The 26127-nt window shown below is 38.6% G+C and overlaps 1 long non-coding RNA gene across 1 annotated transcript; it reads right to left on the bottom strand.

Moving 5' to 3' along the window:
* Positions 1-220: 220 nt before the first annotated feature.
* LOC119742487 lies at positions 221-12634 on the bottom strand. The gene is made up of 3 exons (XR_005272860.1): positions 12527-12634; positions 1533-1580; positions 221-300 (listed from the first exon to the last, which is right to left on the bottom strand). It is a non-coding gene; the product is annotated as an uncharacterized LOC119742487 (long non-coding RNA).
* Positions 12635-26127: the final 13493 nt, after the last annotated feature.

Here is a 26127-nt window from a genome sequence, read left to right as displayed (position 1 = left end):
CATCCATGGGCAAAGCTGCAAACATTATGTTATAAACAAGTGGGCATGTAGAATCATGCCATGGAGGTTTGACAAATCAGGAATCGTGAAGCGCGTTCCTTATATGAAACTCGTATAACAAAGATATTTGGTGAATATTTAAATTGCAGTTGATATAGTTACCACAATCGGTCTCGTCCTCCCCGTCCGTGCAATGGGGTACCGTATCGCAATGCCACTCAGGAGGAATTGTCACACCGTCGTTACAAATGAAGAAATCGTCAGCTATGAATGACTCCTCAGGGAAGGGGGGAAAGGTCCCTGAAGAGAGTGATATACGACATTATTAAAACCCTACCTGGACCTTACACAGTGGTTTCCAAACACTAAGGGTATCTGTATTTAATTCATAAGAGATGAAATTGAGGGCGCATGGCACATACTGCTCTGTTAATATTTCCAAGCAAATGTTGCTATCTTTCAAATCGTGTTGACTGAAAAGGTAGGCAGTTTTTTCCCACCAGTCACCCGGACGCGAATTTTCTTTTCCTTAACAACATCCGCAAAACATGGTTGTTGAGCGCCCTCTACGATACTTTTATGATACGTACGCATGTATTATTATAACCATGAATTTCCAGGATTTGTCGCGCAGTTCGACAGCTCAATTGGATGGGATTGTGATTTTGTACCGCGAGGTACCCTCGCGGTATGGGTTCGAATCACCATTTTTTACCCGAATTACTTTCTTTTCAAATCTTAGGCTTTGTGAAGGATTTTTCTTAATGGCAAATAAAGACCTTCTAACTTTATATTTTTTCTCATGTTTTTAAGAGAAGTAAAGTCCAAAACGTCGTAGCGTACGCCCCATGCAGATGTCGTTTGGGGGGGGGGGGGGGGGGAAACGCCAACCGGACACCATCTTCCTATGAGGGCGCTGTTCAAAGCAGACAACTATTGGCACCATTGGACAATAGGTGGCGCTTTTCATGGCGGCACAATAAGGGTGCAGACCCATGACTCCTATAGACTTAAGTGATAATTACGCGTATTTCCAAAACTTATTAACAGTACTGACAGTAACAGTACTGTTTTGTGTAAATTTAAAAATAAAAATTGTTATAATTTACCCAGTCAGTTTTCCTTTGTAGTTCATTTCAAAAATTTGCAAAAAAAAAAAAAAAATGAAAAATTCAAATACCGTATCCTGTCTCTATTTCCCCAGATCTGCATCGTGACTTTGGGCGTAATCCCTGGCTGCATGGCATACTGGTTTATGGCTTCTAACTAGCGCCCCTTGAACAATTATATTGACAAATCGGGGAACTGCTTACATAGGGCTGGATGGCTCAGTTGGTAGAGCACCGGAACGGCAATCCGGAGGTCACAAGTTCAAACCCGCTCTCAATTTCTTTGCTCAACGTTTTACAAAAATAGTTTTTATTTTGCTGAATTGAAAGATGCGTATATACCCGTTCAACTTATATGAATCAAAAATAGCAATCGTAATGAACCTAGACACCAGATATATTAAGTGCGTCTATTATGCTCACCTTCTAGGGCTTTCTTCTCTCTCGCCTCTGGTAGTGCAAAGCAACTTTCTGCAGGAGAAATCCAGTTCAAATGGATACTTGACAATCAATTGATGTGTTGTGGGCTCTGCCACATGTGAAAACACAATGTGTGAAAAAGACCGAGGAAAGGATTGCCTTTACGGGCTGGGCGCACTTGACTCAAAGAATTTGTCATTCAAACGGTTAAGAATTTCTTTAAAACTCAATGACAAATTATGATCAACCGTTATTATCTTTACTAACATATCCAAGTCAGAAATAAACTTTTTCCTGTCCAGTTTTACAACTTGGTCTTCGGTTATGCAAAACTTCCGCTTGAATTCGTTTGAAACTGGGTAAGCGTTAACACACCCGTTTCAATTTCGCAACAGTTCAAGCATATATATAGGTATACTTCATTCACACGTAAAATGTAAGAAGCAGATAACGTGGGTCTTCTGTCTCCCAATGGGCATTTACGCTTTGGCCGATTTTAGCCAAATTTGGACAGGATCGTCCATGACCGGAGTCCTGTATTCAATTCAATTCAATTCAACATGGTTTATTAATAAATCACGAATAGCAGCCACAGCTGAATTGCACGTGATTTAAATTAAAAAAAAAATACATTTAAAAAAAGTTAAAGGCCTACCGAGTTAAAAAACAAAATATGACATTAAATACTAATATTAGAAAAGGTTTAAACATTGTGCATACAGATCTGACTAAAGAAAATTGTCTATATAGAGAAATACATATTATTGTTACAGATTGTGTTGCAATCAATTTGTCTTACTTTAAAAAGGGGGCATTCGAATTGCGTTAAAACTTATAAAAGACATTCAAAAAGGTTGCAGGTAAAATTTTTTAAAGTTTCATTTAGGATTAGAATTATAACAATGAGCCAGATGAGAAATGAGTTTAAAAATTGTGCAAGATGCGTGGCAGTCAAATTATCTTATTTAAATGAAAGGTAGTATTAAAATAACGTTAAAACTGGTAAAATACAATAAAAGCTTGCAGGTAAAAATCAATTCATTGAGTGGTCGGGCACAACCCGACCACTCTCTGTTATTGTTCTGGTCAATCTTTCTTTTTTTTTCCGGACAATACTTCTCCGCGGGTTTTCTCCTAAACGGTATACGGTATGAACTTGTAACTTTCACTATATATCGACCCTCATCCGAAGTGGTGCATATTACTCTGACGTCATGATGACGTCATCGGGTGTCAAATTACAAGCGATTTTAGCTGGAAAAGGGTCAAATTACCTTCACCCATAACTCTTGAACAAAATAATCAGTGATGTTTATATTCTGTAATAAGATAGACCATGAATTGATAAATATTTCTTTTCGTGTACGTGAACTCACTTGACCCCTTCTTCGGGGTCAACCGGAAGGTTAAAGTTAGGTAAATTCAAAATGAAGACTTTAGCTTGAAATCAAAACAAAGCAACATTTCTTTCATACATTTCACGATATGATCATAAAACCTAGTGTGAATTTGTACCACGTTACGAAGATACTATAGAGTTTGTTACGTCATCATGACGTCATCAGGTATCAAATTACAAGTGATTTAAGGGGAAATTTTGACGAAATAGTTTGCGCTACATCTTTTGAACTAAATATAGTATCGTGTTCGTTTTTTCGTGAGGTTGTAGACTATGCTGTGAGAAACAATTCTTGTCCCCGGACACAACACCGCTTGACCTTCACTTCCGGTGTTACCGGAAGTGCAATAAAAACCGAGTATAACTCAAAAGGGGAAGCATTATACTACACACATATATATTATGAAAGTGTTTATTGAGAAATGCTGGACACAAAACAGTGTGATGACGTCATCTTTCGAAAGGGCGCCCCCTAGCGGCATATTAAATAGTGTTTGCTTTCTTTAATTTGAAAACCATCCGTTAAGATTTCACAAAATCGCCCCTTGATATTCTTTGATTAACCACAGATAAGGTGGCAAGGTTTCAAATTCATGACGTCATCAGACCGGAAGTTACTTTAAGGAGAATTCGAAAAAGATCAAAGTTTTAATTTAATTCTATCATTTGATCCCTGTCATATCTTCGAAGTCCAAATAATGATATCCATTACAATGTTCACCTTTAGATCTCTAATGCTGTGACGTCATCAAACCGGAAGTTAGGTGTTATAAATACGTCGTCAAACTGGTATGAACTTGTAACTTTCAATATATATCGACCCTCATCCGAAGTGGTGCACATTACTCTGACGTCATGATTACGTCATCGGGTGTCAAATTACAAGTGATTTTATCTGAAAAAGTGACCAATTACTTTAACCTATAACTCTTTAACTAAACAATCAATGATGATTGTATTCTGTAATCAGATAGACCATTAATCGTTAAACAGTTTTTGTAGTGTAAATGAACTCGCTTGACCTTTACTTCCGGGTCTAACGGAAGGTCAAAGTTAGGTGAATTCAAAATGAAGACGTTAGCCTGATATCAAAACAAAGCAGCATTTCTTCCGAAGAGTTCACGGTATGATCACAAAACCTTGTGTGAACTTGTACCATGTTACGAAGATGTTGTACATTTTGTTACGTCATCATGACGTCATCCGGTATCAAATTACAAGCGATTTAAGGGCAAACTTTGACAAAATAGTTTGCTTTATATCTTTTGAACTAAATAGAGTATCGTGTTCGTTTTTTCGTGAGGTTGTAGACTATGCCGTGAGAAACATTTCGTGTTCCCGGACGCAAAACCGCTTGACCTTTACTTCCGGTGTTACCGGAAGTGCAATAAAAACTGAATATAACTCAAAAGCGGAAGCATTTCACTACAGACATATATATTATGAAAGTGTTAAGTGAGGAATGCAAGACGCAAAAAACAGTGTGATGACGTCATCATCCGAAAGGGCGCCCCCTATCTGCACATAAAATAGAGTTTCTATTCTGTAATTGTAAAACCATTTGTCCAAATTTTACCAAATCGCCCCTTGACATTCTCTGATTAACCACAGATAAGGTGGCAAGGTTTCAAATTCATGACGTCATCAGACCGGAAGTTACTTTAAGGAGAATTCGAAAAAGATCAAAGTTTTAATTTAATTCTATCATTTGATCCCTGTCATATCTTCGAAGTCCAAATAATGATATCCATTACAATGTTCACCTTCGGATCTCTAATGCTGTGACGTCATCAAACCGGAAGTTAGGTGTTATAAATACGTCGTCAAACCGGAAGTTAGGTGATATTAATACAAACAATTATATTTCCCATATTTTCATACGATATTTATTTTTAAAATGACAAATTATCCTCTCCGAACTTTAACAGTATTCACTAACCATTTTTGACTGATGACGTCATCAAACCAGAAATAACTTTTTGTGCACATAGAATGTTAACTGAAGTTTATCACACCGTTAAAGATACCTTTTTGAAACATTGATTGTACTTGAAGGGATTTAATTTCGTGATCCTTTTTTCTACATATATTCCTAACTTAACTGGGCAGTGTATAATGAGAAGGCTGTCCGCCCGACCACTCTGCGTTTGTAACTCAACAAACGCGAAACTCTAGTTTCATTTGGGATTAGAGTTATACAGATGTACCAGATGAGGAATGGCACTATTCTGCATTCTATGTGTTGAATGGTCGGGCACAACCCGACCACTCTTTGGATCTGTTACGATTAATCTTTCTTTCTTTCTTTCTTTGAGTGGTCGGGCACAACCCGACCACTCTTTGGATCTGTTAACGATTAATCTTTCTTTCTTTCTTTCTTTGAGTGGTCGGGTACAACCCGACCACTCTCTGTTATTGTTCTGGTAAATCTTTTTTTTTCTTTTCCGGACGATAATTCTCCGCGGGTTTTCTCCTAAACGGTTCATGATATGAACTTGTAACTTTCAATATATATTGACCCTCATCCGAAGTGGTGCATATTACTCTGACGTCATGATGACGTCATCGGGTGTCAAATTACAAGCGATTTTAGCTGAAAAAGGGGTCCAATTACTTTCACTCATAACTCTTGAACAAAATAATCAGTGATGTTTATATTCTGTAATCAGATAGACCCTGAATTGATTAACATTTCTTTTTGCGTACGTGAACTCAATTGACCCTTTCTTCCGGGTCAACCGGAAGGTTAAAGTTAGAAGAATTCAAAATGAGGACAAAGCAAAATTTCTTCCATACGGGATACGGTATGATCATAAAACCTAGTGTGGACATGTACCATGTTACGAAGATACTATATATTTTGTTACGTCATCATGACGTCATCATGTATCAAATTACAAATGATTTAAGGGCAAATTTTGACGACATAGTTTGCGCTATATCTTTTGAACTAAGTATAGTATAGTGTTTGTTTTTTCGTGAGGTTGTAGACTATGCTGTGAGAAACATTTCTTGTCCCCGGACACAAATCCGCTTGACCTTCACTTCCGGTGTTACCGGAAGTGCAATAAAAACCGAGTATAACTCAAAAGCGAAAGCATTTTACTACAGACATATATATAATGAAAGTGTTTGGTGAGGAATACAAGACGCCAAAAACAGTGTGATGACGTCAACATCCGAAAGGGCGCCCCCTATCGGCGCATAAAATAGAGTTTCCCTTCTTTAATTTTAAAGTCATTCGTCCAAATTTTACCAAATCGCCCCTTGATATTCTCTGATTAACCACAGATAACTTGGCAAGGTTTCAAATTCATGACGTCATCAGACCGGAAGTTACAATAAGGAGAATTTGAAAAGGATCATAGTTTTAATTTAATTCTATCATTTGATCCCTGTCATATCTTCGAAGTCCAAATAATGATATCAATTACAATGTTCACCTTTGGATCTCTAATGCTGTGACGTCATCAAACCGGAAGTAGGTGTTACCAATACGTCTCAAACCGGAAGTTAGGTGTTATTGATACAAACTATTATATTTCCCATATTTTCATACGTTATTTTAACTTTACAATGAAAAGTTATAGTCTCTGAACTCTATCAGTATTCACTAACCGTTTGTGACTGATGACGTCATCAAACCAGAAATAACTTTTTGGTGCACATAGAATGTTTACTGAAATTTATCACACCGTTTAAGATATCTTTTTGAAATATTGATTGTACTTGAAGGGATTTAATTTCGTGATCCTTTTTTGTACATATATTCCTAAGTTAACTGGGCAGTGTATAATAAAAAAGGCTCTCCGCCCTACCACTCTGCGTTTGTAACTCAAACTCTAGTTCTTTTTTTTTCTTTTTTTCCGGACAATACTTCTCCGCAGGTTTTCTCCTAAACCGTATATGGTATGAACTTGTAACTTTCAATATATATCGACCCTCATCCGATGTGGTGCATATTACTCTGACGTCATGATGACGTCATCTGGTGTCAAATTACAAGCGATTTTAGGTGAAAAAGGGTCCAATTACTTTCACTTATAACTTTTGAACAGCATAATCAGTGATTTTTATATTTTGTAATCAAATAGACCATGAATTGATTAACATTTCTTTTTGTGTACGTGAACTCACTTGACCCTTTCTTCCGGGTCAACCGGAAGGTTAAACTTAGGTGAATTCAAAATGAAGACTTTAGCCTAAAATCAAAACAAAGCAAAACTTCTTCCATACGGTTTACGGTATGATCATAAAACCCAGTGTAAACTTGTACCACGTTACGAAGATACTATATCTTTTGTTACGTCATCATTACGTCACCCTTGTGCTATTTTTTTGAACACGCGTAAAAACATGTTTTTAGAACTTGCAAAATTGTAATTTTTACCCTATTTTTGTCCCTCAAAAAGTCAACTTGCCAGGATTCTCAGAATATTTTCATTCTGGATTTGATCAGAGCCAACATTGGTCTTTCAATATCTGGTGAGAGAAGTTTTTGGGAATCGTCCCTCGCTAGTTTTCCTCTCATATCTTAAATGCAGACAATTACTCTTTCGTGCCATTCTTTCGTTAGCTTGGAGCAGAATTTTATTAGCCCATGCAAAGACAAAGAAAAACATTAAAAATACATTTATTTTTAGATGTTAAGCGTATGTTGCATAAAACTCCAAACTCCATACTGAAGTCTACCTATACGGTTTCTATTTTTGAGCTGCCATATTTTTTTATATGCAGCTCCAGACATGCGCTTCAAAAACTAGACCATGTCTTCCGTGTTTTATGTAGGCCTATGTCTGCCGAGTCAGCAACAAAGTTCATATAGTCTAAGAGTAAACAGCGATCAAACTCTTTTTTTCATTGCTTTAAAAAAATTCCTTTCAGGCATTTTCAGCAAAGATGTGTTAAAGTTTCTGTTTTTCCTTCTGTGTAGAGAATATATAAATATATATATATATATAAATGTATATTATTTAGTTGTATTCAATAGAAAGAGCCAACGAACTGAACCTTTTGTGATATGTGCTCAACAACTCATTCCTCAGATTTCAATTTTTGTTGCTGTTGAGTGATCGGGCCGCTCTCGATCACCCTTTGTTTCTGTAAGATATATTTTTTGTTCATGGTGTAATTGGGTGATCAAGCACAACCCGATCACCGTTTAGTAAACTAAATCACAGCGCTTACATTATTATTACCCCTGATCATTGGGCCTGTTAGGCGCAAGGAAGCTAATTCAAACACAATAACCACCCCTGCTCCGACAGGTAGCCATTTACTCCTCGGTGGACAGAAGCAATGAGTGACAAAGTGCCTTGCCCAAGGGCACACGCACCATAACCCCAGGCGGGACTCGAACCCACAACCTGCCGAATTACCCGCAGACCACGAATTCAATACTCCAAGACACGAGGACGGCCACAGCATTCAACAGATATCAAACTAACCACCGGTTATGTGTTATTTTGCAGCGTGTTTTTATTACTATAATGCAGTTCTATTTGCCCTAAATAAATGTTCTTTTGTTCAGCCTTCGGCCGACATTGCATCTTTTGGACAAAAACCCCCAAAGAAAACAGCCCCCAAAACGGCATGCCATTCACAAATTGAACTATGAAGAAATTCAGACATGACGGTTTTTGCTCGCACGATACCACGATCAGTGGTGTATGGCTCCGCAAAGGAGTTGTCAATCCCCCTCCCCCCGTGTGCTTATCGCGGACAGATCAACTACACGACAAGCTTCCATAGTGTTCTCAAACTTGACCTTGTGTCTTAACTGAGCTGTCTAGGAACAATAAAAAAACATTAACTGGTAAACGCTTGCTGAACTCCTAACATTCCGTTAACGACGTAAATGGAAAGTTTACAATTTGTTTTCCTGAAAATCGAATCGTAGCGAGGATTGTACAACAATTTGTGATATCAACAACATTTGTTGATCAAGCAAAATATTACAAATTTTCATTCTAGTTCATTTTTTTTTCTTTTTGGGAATCGTCCCTCGCTAGTTTTCCTCTCATACCTTAAATGCAGACAATTACTCTTTCGTGCCATTCTTTCGTTAGCTCGGAGCAGAATTTTATTAGCCCATGCAAAGACAAAGAAAAACATTAAAAATCCATTTATTTTTAGATGTTAAGCGTATGTTGCATAAAACTCCAAACTCCATACTGAAGTCTACCTATACGGTTTCTATTTTTGAGCTGCCATATTTTTTTATGTGCAGCTCCAGACATGCGCTTCAAAAACTAGACCATGTCTTCCGTGTTTTATGTAGGCCTATATATCTGCCGAGTCAGGAACACACTTCATGTAGTTTAAGAGTAAACAGCGATCACTGTCCACTTTTTCATTGCTTTTCATAACTTGGTTGACTGTCTGGCTGTTGAAACCAATAATTGATCAATGCAAATTATTATTCAAGAATACAAAGCAGGAAGACAATTCCTTTTACGCATTTTCAGCAAAGATGTATTAAAATTTCAGTATCGTGTTCGTTTTTTTCGTGAGGTTGTAGACTATGCCGTAACTAACAGTTCTTGTCCCCGGACACAAACCCGCTTGACCTTTACTTCCAGTGTTACCGGAAGTGCAATAAAAACCAAATATAACTCAAATGTGGAAGCATTTTACTACAAACAAATATATTTTGCAAGTGTTTAGTGAGAAATGCTAGACACAAAAACAGTGTGATGACGTCATCATCCAAAAGGGCGCCCCCTAGTGGCACATAAAATAGTGTTTGTTTTCTTTATTTTGAAAACCATCCGTTCAAATTTTACCAAATCGCCCCTTGATATTTGTTGATTAACCACAGATAACTTGGCAAGATTTCAAATTCATGACGTCATCAGACCGTAAGTTACTTCTGTGAGAATTTGAAAACGATCATATTTTAAATTTAATTCTATCATTTGATCCATGTCGTATATCTTCGTAGCCCATATAACGATATCCCTTACAATGTTCACGTTTTGCTTCCAAATACTGTGACGTCATCAAACCGGAAGTTAGTTGTTATGAATTCATACAGTTATATTTTCCATATTTTCATACGTTATTTAACTTCACAACGAACATTTATCCACTGCGAACTAAATCGGTATCCACTTCCCGTTTTTGAATTATGACGTCATCAAGCCGGAAATAACTTGTATGAGTACAGAAAATGTTTACTAAAATTTATCACACCGTTAAATATGCATTTTTTGAAAAAAAATAATTGATTGTACTGGAAAGGATTTACTTCGTGATCCTTTGTTCTTACATAAACATATTCATACTCAATTCGGCAGTGTTTAATGAACAAATTGCCTGCCCGACCACTCTGCGTTTGTAACAACAAACGCGAACCTCTGGTTTTACACTTAAGTTGTGGGACTTTATTCGAATTTCTTAGTGTACGTTTCATTTTTGGAGGAGAAGGGATAAAATCCTTAAATTGTTCAGTTTTTTTTCAATGTTCTTTCGATGAATGATGTACATAGAGATTCTCTTCTTTGTTCCAAGGAGGGAATCCCGAGCTCACATAGCATCTCGGAATAACTGTTATAACCACCGCGTCCGGTGATTTATTGTATCGGATGATCAAAGGTCAATTTGTGGTCAAAATTGATCGTTTCTATTGAAAAGTACAAATTCGTTTCCCTAATTCTTCATCCGACTATTAAAAGCCAAACTTGGTCAGTTGCATCATGGGAATTTTCATAAATATATGGTGGACACAAAATTGGGTCAAAAGTTTAATACCTTATGGTCAGTAGGGGTCATAGGAAATATGAACAATGCATAGACGAACCACACAGAAAAAATAGAGAGAAAAGCGTCAGCGTAATAGCAAGAAAGAAATGCTTGATAGTTGTCGACAAAACCCTGTATGCAAAAGACTGATTCATATACAGATCAAAGTGACTGGTTTATTAATTGTCGTTATCTCTTCGTTTAAAATGGAAAGACATATACATTTCCTGAATTCAATTGATTCTCTTATCGCCATATAGGGATTGACGTTGATAGAAACGCATTTAATGACACATTAAGTTGTCCTGAACATTGGCGTAGCGAGGGGGAGGGGGCAAGGGGGGCACTTGCCTTCCCCAGGAAAAGCAAAAAACAAAAAAAAAGGAGAAAAGGGAGGGAGGGGAAGGGAAGAAGAAAATTGGAAAAAAGGCGAAGGACGAATCATATTCTGTTAATTTAATGTACGACAACATGGACGGTTTTTAACAAAGCGTGGAGTGATGTCTATATAGCACCCCTTTCTTGATTTGTCCACGGCCGGTAATTTCTGCCTTCGCTTCTGATGTGTGCTTTGCCATGCCCCCATCGAGAACAAAATTCTGGCGATGCTCATTGTCCTAAATACTCCCTTCGTCAAACTTGTTTACTTGGTACGAATCGAAAGCCAACAAACAAATGTTGATTTCCAAAACTGTTTGTCTGTATATACGCTTATTTGAGACCGTTGAAACGCAATCAAATGCGCTGGGGCTTATAAACTGTCAATAAGAAACCATATCAGTACATGTACTGCAACCTCTTTAAATAAAATGCACACTATTATTTGTCTAATTGAATGAACAGGTTGTGAAACTTAACTGCACGGGGAAAGCTGTATTTTCTTACTTGGGTGCATTTTAGGGATTCATCGAGAAATCGCATCTAAATAGCATAATTAAAATGTCTTTGAACGGGCACGAGGTTGGAACACATGAAAAGCGATAGAAGAGAAAAAATCGAAAAGAGCGCTCAGTAATATGTCCGAGACGAGAAAGTAAATATGAATTGTAAAAAAAAGGTGAGAATTCCTGGACTTCACATTTTGTTGAAAGTACACGTGGGAGGTGTTTAACTCAGGCCTATACCTTCGCCTGCAGTGTGCTTAGTCAAATCGAAGGGGAAAGTGCACACGGTTCAATAGAAAAACTAATGCTCCCTCTACAATAATTTGCTCTAACAGTGACGAATACCACAGTATTGCTGTACGGGCCACGAAGTCACTTGGTGGTGCGCCTTTGTTACTGCTTTGTTACTTACTACGTTACTGCTTTGTGCAACCGTCATATTATTGCATTATACATATCAACGCTTTGCTTTGTTAATGAGCCTTTGCTGTTCACAGTCAATACAGAAACTGACATTTTATGGCTGCCTGCATCGAAACATGAACCGGATTACGGAAAAAACTAATTAACTAGCCACAAAAACAAGACACGACTTGCCTAGTCTAGCTTGACCTGAAAGTTTTAGATCTGATCATAATATCCTCAACCACTTAGTAATTGATGCAGTCACCTGAAGACAAAAGGCTTACCAATTCGGGTCCAGCAAAAAACAAAACCAAAACCAAGCGGTTATATCTGAGAAAATGTAATGGAGTGGATCGCCCCGTCGGCCCGTATCCGTCGGGTGAGGTGGTGATAGTACTGTGGACAAGCGTGACAAAGCCCTAAAATTATTTTTCAAATTTTTTTTTTAACAATCTGCACAATCGTTGTTTCAAATTTTCAAAATAAATTTGTTTTTGTCGTTTTGTTTTGTTTTAACTGAACACGTACGCACACACTCAGATCACTGAACGTTAACTTTGACTTACCCAGTCCTACAAGGAAAACTGCCGAAAATGCGATGAAAATCATTGCTTTCATGATGCGTTGTGTATGGCTGTGTAAGATCAGGTGACTCGCAAACTATAGGCCTAGGTGGCTGCTCTACAAAATGAATTGAAAGGGTCCCTTTTTATACATTTCAGGGATTCGCATAAATATGGAGCAAAAACTGAATTGATAAAAAGAATACGCTATGACATTTTGAAGAAAAAAATGCAAAGAACCAAATATCATTTCACCGGAACTACACTTTTGAACTATATAAAAGCTTAAGCTCCGTGAAATTACTGATATGTATGCCATTACATGTATTTCTTAACAGCTGTAGGGTTAGGAATGAATAAGTGTATTAAACAAAATATGTATTTTAAATTTCAGGCTGTTTACAAGTGATCCGTAAAATTAAACTAATGCCTTTTTTCAAATCCATATCACCTGTTACATTGTCACGAATCATCTGCAACATTTACCACTGACAATGACCTATTCAATCTCGCATGTCATTTCAAAAGAAGCATTGTGCTGACATTCAGGCCGTCTCTCTTGACTTGGTGCAAAACGTGCTTTTGTCGGACGCTAAATGTTGCAATATCGTCAACTTTTTTCTATGACAGATTTTGGGTTCGCTTACCAGGCTTTACACTTGTAAATGTGGTGATTTTTCCATTGTGAGGTGGTATCTAAGGTTCCAAAAAAAATGAGTTTCAATCGTTCACGCGTCACTTTTTCGCTTAAGATTTCTAGACATTTGAAGTTTGCACAGGGCAATAAAATACTTAACATAACACCCCACGAGGCGATATTTTACATACAATAGATTTCTTTTCGCTAGATTTTGTTGTTTTGATAAAAATGAGCAATTTAAAAGCCGACTAAATAGTATTGTTTTTTTTATCGCTCGCGATACATGGTACCAGACCTCAAAAAAGGTGACTAATTTTCTGAGATCGTAGTTACGTACTCATTATATTTTGAGAGCAGTTTTTGGACGATATTCAAACGCGGTCAATCAAGGGATAACAACAAATCTAGCGAAAATTTGTTCACAAATATGATTAGGCCCACTTGATGTGGGCCCCCACAAGCAATACTGGTTACAAGGTAAAAGACGAAATTCGTCCAATACCCACATCAACAGCTTTATCTCTATAAATTGCCAGAAATCACATGAAATGTTAATAATCCCAAGCGCAGCACTTTAAACTTCCTACTTCAAAAGCCAAATTTGACTCGCATGCTTTCGTTTTTCTATTACATGCATGAAGTCATGAAGCATGAAGTCTGCGCACGGAAATTACGCACATTGATACCGGCGGTGAACTGTATACCCAAAATACCCCAAATTTGGCGAAAGCGATTACATAAGCCGTCATCAGCACCCTTTGATATATTGCCTGGGTACGATCATAAATTTCCCGGGAAAATACATGGGCTACGTCATGTACCCTAGTTTGGCGCTAAGTTCGTTGAACAATAAAATAAAACCTTCCAAATTTTAGGACGACGTACGTAGGCGTTATTTTCTGCAATAGCGCCAACAAGTGTTGATACTTCCGCATTTTCAGAAACGTTCTCAAGCAAACTGACCGTCGTGCTTTAAAATGTCACCCATGATACGGTAGATGAGTGGATGTTGTTAATTCTACTGTGGAAACTCGTGCTGAAACCTCCAGAAATTTAGATGATACAGAAATAAGTAGGGATCGTTCAATGTAGTAACATTGATATAGCGTATTGTGAAATGTCTTCTTTCAAAAAAGTAGTTTAGAAAAACTGACTCACAGATAAAACACTGTGTCCAACCCCACAGAAGGCGCAGATGACTCATTGACGTCTAGACGTCTTGCTCCCAAGTTAATGATTTAGTGATCCCTTTGGTTATGTTTTGATATCTTTACACGAATATTCTGTATATTAAAATCCTTAATCGTTGGCTGGCTGGCTGGCTGGCCGGCTCCCCAACTCACATGTTGATTGATCCCTAACTACCAGGCTGGTTCCCAGACCACAATTTTCTGACTATTTTATTTCTGACAAATCTTAGGTCACGTAACCACAACCTCGGCTTCGTCTCCATTTCAGCTTTGCCTAACTTTGGAGATTCCTGCTCAATAACAGTCAATGTTGTTTTCTTACAGAAATATCGAACTGTATGATATGAAGCAAGCGTTGTTTTTATTTGTTCGGAACATTAAAGGGTCTTAGCCTCTTAATGATAAAGCCACGCCGGAAACGAGGCCGTGCTTTGAAAAAGGGCCATCATGCCGTGGCGACTACCTGACGTAAGATTTTGTCAGAATAGTCAGAAACGTTGGTTTGGAAGCAAGACTACCTAACTACTGGTATAATTTGTGACTAAGGGAATAACAGTGTGAGGAGCCGGTCTTCACTGCGTGATAATGACCGGGTGTGGGGGTGACCACAGCGGTCACCCCTAGCCCAGGTGGACTCCCTTCCTCCCTACGTAACGGAGGGAGTCCAGGGTAAAAAGTGCTCAAAACCGAACGAAAACATTTCTGACCAATAATTTCAATATTTTTACCTTGTTGGAGAAGCTATTTTTTACGTCGTAGTATTCTATGTGTCCTTATCTGTTGGGCTGATGGGTTCAGGAATTCCATATGCGATGCTGACTGACGTCAATCAGGAAAATAAACTCTAAAGCAACGTTAAACTTGTACGTGTTTGTAGACTCTTTTCATCAGTTTCTCACCGCCGAGTCTATTCTAGTCGGCGTACATGTACATGACGTACGTCTGTGCAGCGTGTAGTCTGGTTCCCTAGACCGGACAATTATTCTCGACGCTCATCACGTCTGGTCCGGGGGCCAGACTATGCAGCATGAATATGCAGTGCGCACGCGCGATTTGCTTAGTAACCACTCTCATACGCACGCGCACTTACTTGAAGGCGCGGTCGCTAATCCAATTACCGAGCGTGTTTTCGCGCCAGTTACCAGAAACACGTTTCGGCTTTGGTCATTGGTTGAGCGTTTTCGTGACATCGGTTGGCTGGAGTGACGTCACGGTTCCAACCAAAACTAAACAAATGAGGGCGCCTAGCGTGCGTGCGCGCTTTCGTACGCACGTACATTGTAGTTTGTACATGACGTACGACTCTGGGAATAAACTGATGAAAAGAGACTACAAACACGTACAAGTTTAACGCTGCTTTAGAGTTTATTTTCCTGATTAATGTCAGTCAGCATCACATATGGAATACCTGATCCCAGCAGCCCAATAGGTAAGGATACATAGAACATGTAGGCGTGAAATAAGCTTCTGTAACGAGGTAAAACATAACAAAACTCTGGTAAAAATGTTGGGTGGTTTCATGTAGAGAATTCTTGCCCTGGACGTTAGTCGTATTGCAATGAAGACTTCGTCCAACCTGGGCTACGGTCACCCCCACACCCGGTCATTATCACGCAGTGAAGACCGGATCCTCACACTGTTATTACCATTAATAAATACCCTTTTAACCAAATAAACAGTTCAAATGCTCCAATTTTGTGACTTTCTTTCGGCGATATTTCCAGACTTTTTTGTGTTCATGTTCATGGGCCATATTTTAGCTTAACAGCTATAACGACGTAAACTCAACAGAAACTGCTGCCGTAGCGAAACAAATTACAACAATGTTTTCATATCTTTACCTGATGGAGGAAGCTGAAATCTCGTTTACACATTCCTTGTGTCCGGAATTACAAAGATGTTTGGTTTAGGAAAGGTAAATATGTCGGTGGGTGAAGTGTTCAAAGAAAATAAATCGTAGACCTACGCTTTCGTCGTAAACATCCTCAGTATATACTGCACTGCCGTACGATGTCGTTTCAAAACTTCCTTACGCGCGCGCACGCACGCATCCCTAGCAACTGTGTTGCGTACGCGCGCGTCAGTCTCACGCGATGGGGGTTGAGCGCATTTGCAGTGCTCAATTGTTAAAAGCTACCGCAGGACTGTTACTATATTTTGACCAATCATTGGCTTGCATGGGGCTGAACGGGGCTGGATCAATGCTGGTTCAGGGGCCATTTATTCGCTCGATCTTTGAAGCCGGTCCATTATCACCGTTAATGCCCGGCCACGTGATCGAGTCTCGACCAATCAGAAACCATCAACTCTCGAAGGTATTTATTAATGACGTATGAAAGTATGGAAAATATACGTGTATTTATTCGTAACCACTAACTTCCGGTTTGATGACGTCACAGTATTTGGCAGCAAAAAGTGAACATTGTAATGAATATCGTAACTTGGGCTACGAAGATATACGACATGAATCGAATTTTAGAATATGGTCGTTTTCAAATTGTCACAGAAGTAACTTCCGGTCTGATGACGTCTTGAATTTGAAACCTTGCCAAGTTATTTTTGGTTAATCAAAGAATATCAAGGAGCGATTTGGTAAAATTTGAACGGATGGTTTTCAAATTAAAAGGAGCAAACACTGTGTTATGTGCCGCTAGGGGGCGCCCTTTCGAAAGATGACGTCATCACACTTTGTTTTTGTCTGGCATTCCTCACTAAACACTATCATAATTTATATATGTGTAGTAAAATGCTTCCGCTTTTGAATAACATTCGGTTTTTATTGCACTTCCGGTAATACCGGAAGTGAAGGTCAAGAAATGTTTCTCACGGCATAGTCTACAACCTCACGAAAAAACGAACACGATACTCTATTTAGTTCAAAAGATATAACGCAAACTATTTTGTCAAAATTTGCCCTGAAATCGCTTGTAATTTGATACCTGATGACGTCATGATGACGTAACAAAATTTATAACATCTTCGTAGCATGGTACAAGTTCACATAAGGTTTCTGGGTCATACCGAAAAACCGTTTGGAAGAAATTCTGCTTTGTTTTGATTTCAGGCTAAAGTCTTCATTTTAAATTCACCTAACTTTGTCCTTCCGGTAGACCCGGAAGTAAAGGTCAAGCGAGTTCACGTACACGACAAAAAATGTTTATCAATTCATGGTCTATCCGATTACGAAATACAAACATCATTGATTATTTTGTGCAAGAGTTATAGGTGAAAGTAATTGATCACTTTTTCAGCTGAAATCGCTTTTAATTTGATACCTGATGACGTCATCATGACGTCAGAGTAATATGCACCACTAGGGATGAGGGTCGATATATATTGAAAGTTACAAGTTCATAACATTTACCGTTTAGGAGAAAACCCGCGGAGAAGTATTGTCCGGAAAAAAGAAAGAAGGAAAGAAAGATTTACTAGAGTTTGTTGAGTTACAAACGCAGAGTGGTCGGGCGGACAGCATTTTCATTATACACTGCGCAGTTAAGTTAGGAATAAATGTTTATGTAGAAAAAAGGATCACGAAATTCAATCCCTTCAAGTACAATCAATGTTTCAAAAAGGTATCTTTAACGGTGTGATAAACTTCAGTAAATGTGCACAAAAAAGTTATTTCTGGTTTGATGACGTCATCAGTCAAAAACGGTTAGTGAATACTGATAAAGTTCGGAGAGGATAATTTTTCATTGTTAAGTTAAAATAACGTATGAAATTATGGGAAATATAATTGTTTGTATTAATAACACCTAACTTCCGGTTTGATGACGTATTAATAACGCATAACTTCCGGTTTGATGACGTCACAGCATTAGAGATCCAAAGGTGAACATTGTATTGGATATCATAATTTGGACTTCGAAGACATGACAGGGATCAAATGATAGAATGAAATTGAAACTATGATCCTTTTCAAATTCTCCTTAAAGTAACTCCCGGTCTGATGACGTCATGAATTTGAAACCTTGCCAAGTTATCTGTGGTTAATCAGAGAATATCAAGGGGCGATTTGGTTAAATTTGGACTGATGGTTTGAAAATTAAAGAAAGCAAACAATATTGTATGTGCCGATAGGGGGCGCCCTTTCGGATGTTGACGTCATCACACTGTTTTTTTTCGTCTTGCATTTCTCACTAAACACTTTCATAATATATATGTCTGTAGTAAAATGCTTCCGCTTTTGAGTTATATTCAGTTTTTATTGCACTTCCGGTAACACCGGAAGTAAAGGTCAAGCGGTTTTGCGTCCGGGAACACGAAATGTTTCTCACGGCATAGTCTACAACCTCACGAAAAAACGAACACGATACTCTATTTAGTTCAAAAGATATAACGCAAACTATTTTGTCAAAATTTGCCCTTAAATCGTTTGTAATTTGATACCTGATGACGTCATGATGACGTAACAACATTTATAACATCTTCGTAACATGGTACAAGTTCACACTAGGTTTTATGATCATACCGTGAACCGTTCGGAAGAAATGTTGCTTTGTTTTGATGTCAGGCTAACGTCTTCATTTGGAATTCACCTAACTTTGACCTTCCGGTAGACCCGGAAGAAAAGGTCAAGCGAGTTCACGTACCAGACAAAAAAAGTTTAACGATTAATGGTCTATCTGATGACAGAATACAAACATCATTGAAATTTAGTTCAAGAGTTATAGGTGAAAGTAATTGGTCACATTTTTCAGATAAAATCACTTGTAATTTGACACCCGATGACGTAATCATGACGTCAGAGTAATATGCACCACTTCGGATGAGGGTCGATATATATTGAAAGTTACAAGCTCATACCATATACCGTTTAAGAGAAAACCCGCGGAAACGTGCCGTACGGAGAAAAAAAAGAAAGAAAGAAAGAAAGACTAGAGTTTCGCGTTTGTTGAGTTACAAACGCAGAGTGGTCGGGCGGACAGCCTTTTCATTATACACTACCCAGGAATAAATGTTTATGTAGAAAAAAGGATCACGAAATTAAATCCCTTAAAGTACAATCAATGTTTCAAAAAGGTATCTTTAACGGTGTGATAAATTTCAGTAAACATTCCATGTGCACAAAAAAGTTATTTCTGGTTTGATGACGTCATCAGTAAAAACGGTTAGTGAATTCTGATAAAGTTCGGAGAGGATAATTTTTCATTGTAAAGTTAACATAACGTATACAAATATGGGATATATAATTGTTTGTATGAATAACACCTTACTTCCGGTTTGATGACGTTTTGATAACACCTAACTTACGGTTTGATGACGTCACAGCATTAGAGATCCAAAGGTGAACATTGTAATGGATATTATTATTTGGACTTCGAAGATATGACAGGGATCAAATGATAGAATTAAATTAAAACTATGATCCTTTTCAAATTCTCCTTAAAGTAACTTCCGGTCTGATGACGTCATCAATTTGAAACCTTGCCAAGTTATCTGTGGTTAATCAGAGAATATCAAGTGGCCATTTGGTAAAATTTTGACGGATGGTTTTACAATTAAAGAAGGAAACCTCTATTTTATGTGCCAATAGGGGGCGCCCTTTCGAATGTTGACGTCATCACACTGTTTTTAGCGTCTTGCATTCCTCACTAAACACTTTCATAATATACATGTCTGTAGTAAAATGCTTCCGCTTTTGACTTACATTCAGTTTTTATTGCACTTCCGGTAACACCGGAAGTAAAGGTCAAGCAGTTTTGCGTCCGGGAACACGAAATGTTTCTCACGGCATAGTCTACAACCTCACGAAAAAACGAACACGATACTCTATTTAGTTCAAAAGATATAACGCAAACTATTTTGTCAAAATTTGCCCTTAAATCGCTTGTAATTTGTTACCTGATGACGTCATGAAGACGTAACAAAATTTATAACATCTTCGTAGCATGGTACAAGTTCACATAAGGTTTCTGGGTCATACCGTGAACCGTTCGGAAGAAATGTTGCTTTGTTTTGATGTCAGGCTAACGTCTTCATTTGGAATTCACCTAACTTTGACCTTCCGGTAGACCCGGAAGTAAAGATCAAGCGAGTTCACGTACACGACAAAAACTGTTACGCGAATAATGGTCTACCTGATTACAGAATACAAACATCATTGAATGTTTAGTTCGAGAGTTATAGGTGAAAGTAATTGGTCACTTTTTCAGATAAAATCACTTGTAATTTGACACCTGATGACGTAATCATGACGTCAGAGTAATATGCACCACTTCGGATGAAGGTCAATATATATTGAAAGTTACAAGTTCATACCATATACCGTTTAAGAGAAAACCCGCGGAGAAGTATTGTCCGGAAAAAAAAAGAAAGAAAGAAAGAAAGATAGAAAGATTAATCGTAACAGATCCAAAGAGTGGTCGGGTTGTGCCCGACCACTCAATTAATCGGAACAATTCTAGACAGTGGTCGGGTTATGCCCGACCACTCAATGAGAACGAATCCAGACAGTGGTCGGGTTGTGCCCGACCACTCAACAAAAACAGAGACTAAGCTACTCATTTTGAGATGCTATCACATGTTTCTGTACTTAGGTCCATCCTACAAAGCATTTGGCACCCTTAATGTTTTGCCACCTCGGGTGGTACCAATATCTGGTCTGGCCCATAGACTATTGGCGTGGGTCTCAGTATCGACCAATGGGGCCGGCAAAAACGGCGATATTTATCAATTAATAACTCGTGAAAGAGGCTTTTATGCATTTTTTTTACTGCACACCATAATGGGTGGGAACCTTATTATTATTTGTGAGGGTTGAAAAGATTAAAAGACATTGCTAACACCAGTGTTACAGCTTTCAAATATGCACGTAGCCATGCCTATTTTTCCAATTTCAACGAAAAATAAAGAACATATCACAACGATTTTTAGCACATACTTGGACCATTATAAGGGAAATAAACCCTGAAAGTTGCATGCAGATCTAGATACGGTCTTCCAAACGGGAGAAATTGATTTTCAAATATTTCGCCCGCCAACGTCAACATGCCTGTGTGCATGTAGTTTCATTCAAAATAAAGTGTTACGCAACCTTTAGAAATCGCCATTCGCAACCACACGGCTGGTAAGTGGATACACACCCTCTCCGTGTTAAAAAGAATTGGCTGCGGTTTGGCATAATTACGTTTCGTCTTGGAGTGTATCATAGTGCGTCTACCTCCTCATCTGATGAAGCCTGTGAAGGTAAGTCAAGTTGTAGTTCAGGAGCATATCTAGGTTCGTTTGCATTTCATGCATTTTGTTCGTTTCCTATAAATAATACCACTCTAAAATCCAAACAATATTTAACTAGAAAGGCGAAGCCGCCATGGCTCGCTGTTGAAGGCAGGAAGGAGGCTGAAGGTAGGGTTGGGGATGGGCACGATGGGGATCAGTATTCTCGTTGATGTGCCAGGGTGAAGGGATCAGTTTTTAAATGTCAACATGAAAAGTCAACAGATGACCTAATAAATACATGTTATAGGTTAGTTATGGGGAAGTTTTCCATTTTTAGGGTAATTAGCACCCAATTGTGGAGCCTTTTTGCAGCCCCCACAGTGTCTTCTGGTCGCCATACTTGTATTGCCATGGGAAACTCTTAATGTGTAGTCGCCACAAATGCGGAACAAGAATGGGTATACATGTACATGTAGACACAGCACCATCACCACATGCCCCAAACCTTACCCCATCCCCAACCCGCCCCCTCCCCCTACCCACACCCATCCCATCCTCCCCCACCCATCCCCACCCCATCACCTACACAACCTAACCCCACCCAAACTCCAATCCCTATCTCCTTTCCCTCCCCTGACCCCTACCCTCCCCTACACCCACCTACCCTATCTTCCCCCTATCCGTTCTTACCCACCACTACACATCCCCACCCTAACCCCTACTCGAATCCCAATATCCCACCCTATTACACTCTTCAAGATAACATGAACAATATTCATGCACAACCTTTTCACAACCAACGATTTCGTTAATGGCACTCTGTATTTCCAAACTTCAGTCATTTGACTGATTGTTGGGATTCAGCTATTAATTTCCTGATTTCTCCTGAATGACGACAAGCTAGACGGAACAATTTCACGTGGTGTTTAGAAGCAGTACGATCTTTATGATAATAATTCTATAGATACTTTTGGGATAACTATAGAGTTAAGCTACGGTAGGGGGCACCTGTGCAAATCAAGATTTCCGATCGATGTTAACTAGTTACATAATATTGAATAAAGTTTTCTTAATGGTACATGGGATGCTTTTCTTATCGTTTGTGGCAAAACAATTCCGCAAAGTCATGTCAATAGACCTGTTGACATTGTAACCAAGTGGTTACCACACATGTTTAGAAATCAGAGAAAATGAGCACATTATTGTTGGGGGGGGGGAGGGGTTTGTAAAAAGATTATGTTGCTAGCACCTCGAAATCAAAGGTCGATGTTTTATATGTTGAAAAGGACCCTCTCTTGTACCATCCCTCAATCAGTAGTATGGACATGATTCTTATTCAGCAGGTTATTGTATACGTGACATTGAGTTTCCAGACGATGGATAATTTTCGCAAATGTGAAAGAGTATCGTCAAATGTTAAAAAAGGTCAGGTACTCTCATGTGGTGACCGTAGCACAACAACATAACTGCTAAACCATTTTTTTACAAAAAATCTGCCAAAACATATTGAGATTAGGTTTGGAGAAAAATGAGGTCCTTGGAAGAGTGCACTTTGTGTTTTGATTTGTCAAAACACGATTTTTAGCGTAATTTCTACATTTTCATTAAAATGCTTTCAATGCTGTCCATCCAAGAAAACAACCATTGGCATAAAAAGAAATCACCGCTGGAGGGCGCTATACTAAAATATATATACCAAACTATATCTGACTAGGGCAACATTGTACTTTTTGAGATTCTCTTTTCAGCAAAATCCGCAATAATATAGTACTCAAAGTGAAAAATCACATTTATGTTCAAAAAGAAACCCAAAACAAACTATATTTTGCCCAATGTAGGGAATCGTGCCCGAGCGCGAGCAAGGCCGACTTCATTCGTTTTTTCCCAACTTTTATTCATTTATGCATAGTGTAAAGTGACGTATCCAATTTGCATTATATCTGGGTGATTTACAAAATCCTATGTAAAACATAACTTTGTTGATGACCTTTGTGCTTCCCGCGAGAGGATCGACGGTTTACTTTCATCTTCGTCAACAGGAGAAGGTAGTCCTTAGGTCAATCCATCTCAATTTATTCGGGATAATTATTGTATAAGTTAATTCTTGTCCATTTTAATATTGTTTACATGTCACTGCGAGATTATTACTTCAAAGTTCTTTGGCTGGATGAACATTTATATACATGTAGAGGTGTTAGCCATAGCGTATACATATTGAGACGAGTGATTCGTTTCTCTATGTAATACTTGTGTATTTTTATCGATGTACACTAACTTCTGTCAGCATTTTATCAATTTGTCTGGAATACCAACCACAACGGACAAACGTTGTGCATTATGTAGCGGGCACGCCGTTTAAATGATTAGATTTAATGACGCCAAGGGCAATCAAGACAAACAGAAAGAATCAGGAATCAAATTTTCTCATGAGCTTGCTACCGAACTTGTTTACAAAATGAATTCTGGATTACACAATCGTTCTGGATTTTAACATCTGAATCTCAATTTTAACACACAAAACAAGTGTTACAAAAACATATAAGATTCCATTTCCAGGAGCTCTATAATTGTACCAAAGTTGTCAATAATAAATTATATTCACAAAGTTGGTTTTCCTAAAGTACCGTATATATACTTAGAAGTTGAAAGTGCCTTATATGAAAGTTGCAGTCATAGAGGTCATAGAGGTTATCAAGAATTCTATTTGTTATTCTGACCATGGGAAACTCATGGATTTTCACCAATTGAACACAATGGGATAAACACCATGGGACACCATGAGAACACAATGGGAACACCATGGGACATTTTTGTGAGAATCACTTACAATAACGAGTGTTGTAATTGCACATTTTTGATTTTTTCTGCTGATAAGTGAAGTCAAAGATGCATATACAGTATTTTTCATGTAGAAAATGTGTCATTCAAAGAACTTTGGATAATATTGATTCATTTGTTATTATGGTTGGAAACATGCATGCATTTATGAGAAAATAAATTGGGTACACTGTGATAATATGGTACCACTTGACAAGTGGTGTGGGAGCAATAATGGGAACATTGGTTAAACTGCATAAGCCATGACATCGGAGCTGATGCCTAGGGCGGATTAGCGCCTACGGAACACTGGTGCCTAGAGCGCCCTACGGAACACTCAATCCGGTGTCACGGTCTCACTTCTCCGGCGTGCTTGATTCTACGGGTGAATGCGGCGGATAATTGAGCACGTACATGAGCACGATACATGCTCATGTGTCCGCTGTGCTTACTTTTCCTCGGGCTGTGTTATAGCAAACTCACACCCCAAAGGCGGGAGGTGAGATTGTCGCACCGACGGTGGAAGGTACCCCGCCTGTGGCTGTAGGTCTACAAATTATTGGGATAACTTCTTCGGCTTTTGATGAAGACATGTTATATCCTCTACACTGTATTTAGAACTGTACCAAGAAAAACTATCAGGTGGTAGGGCTAGCAACTTTTCTCTACTCTGGTTCTAATTATCAAGAGAAAAACCTGTGCTCCAACCGTCGGCCAAGGAGTGGAAGACTATGACGCTGATAATCACAGCCAACGATGGCCAGTCCCGAATCCTGACAATCTGGTGTACAAAATGTACGGTGACTTTAACAAAATCTTGCCGGAATACAACATCATTTTTTTGTCCTTCTGCCATTTTCTACATGTGTCTGTTGCGTTCCCCGTTGATAGGGTGTCACATTGTGATTTTATCAATTATAGCCCATTTGGAGTCAAATGACTCCTACAACAGAGTAAATGGCCCCTAACTATTATAAAGAGTAAACTTGTAGACTATACTGTAGAGTCAATTTGACTCCCTTCCTCAGAGTCGTTGGTGGCAGGTTTCGCGATTTTTAAATTTCGTTTTATTGATGGCGCGTAAAGCTCGTTTCTACCGTAGTCTTGGCACTGACTCTCATACAACCAGATCGAAACGGCTGGTCTCCAGCCTACGTAGCTATGCTAGCCGCAATCTTGTTGCTAAGGTTAAGCCTACTTGCTATGCTCGCTCAGTGGAGTCAAGTTCGTTAAAGTTTATAAGTTCAGTTTCACAATAACCATTACAAATCAGGAGTAATCAGAGAAAATTTTTGGCATGCACGGCGCCTCCATTTTTCACAAAATGATGTTTTGCTAGTGTACATAAGCCTATGTTTAGAAAAGAATTTTTTGCTGAAGAAACAAAAGTTTGGTTAGAAAATACGTTATAGGCCTTGGACAACTATTATAATAGCCTGTTGTTACTTTGAAACTGTTCATGACTTGATTCCCATAGACTTTGTACACAACCACATCAGGGGAGGCGCCAATATAATTCTTTGCAAATCAGAGTATGTCATTGTTTACGTCATGTCTACTACATGACGTTGTCAACATTTTTATTACAAATAATAATGTTTTGCAATAGTCCCCATAACTACACTAACATGACTATAATTAGGTCATTTTAAACATTGCCTTGGCTCCACTGAAAAAACACTATGACTCTTTGAACGAATTAGCTTAGCCCCATGGGAGAGTCACCGTAGGCCCATGGGAGAGTCACCTTAGCCCCATGGGAGAGTCACCCTAGCCGCATGGGAGAGTCACCT

The sequence above is a fragment of the Patiria miniata genome, unplaced genomic scaffold, assembly GCF_015706575.1.
Source record: "Patiria miniata isolate m_02_andy unplaced genomic scaffold, ASM1570657v1 HiC_scaffold_6, whole genome shotgun sequence".
Classification (NCBI taxonomy): domain Eukaryota; kingdom Metazoa; phylum Echinodermata; class Asteroidea; order Valvatida; family Asterinidae; genus Patiria; species Patiria miniata.
This window is presented reverse-complemented; position numbering and strand designations above follow the sequence as displayed.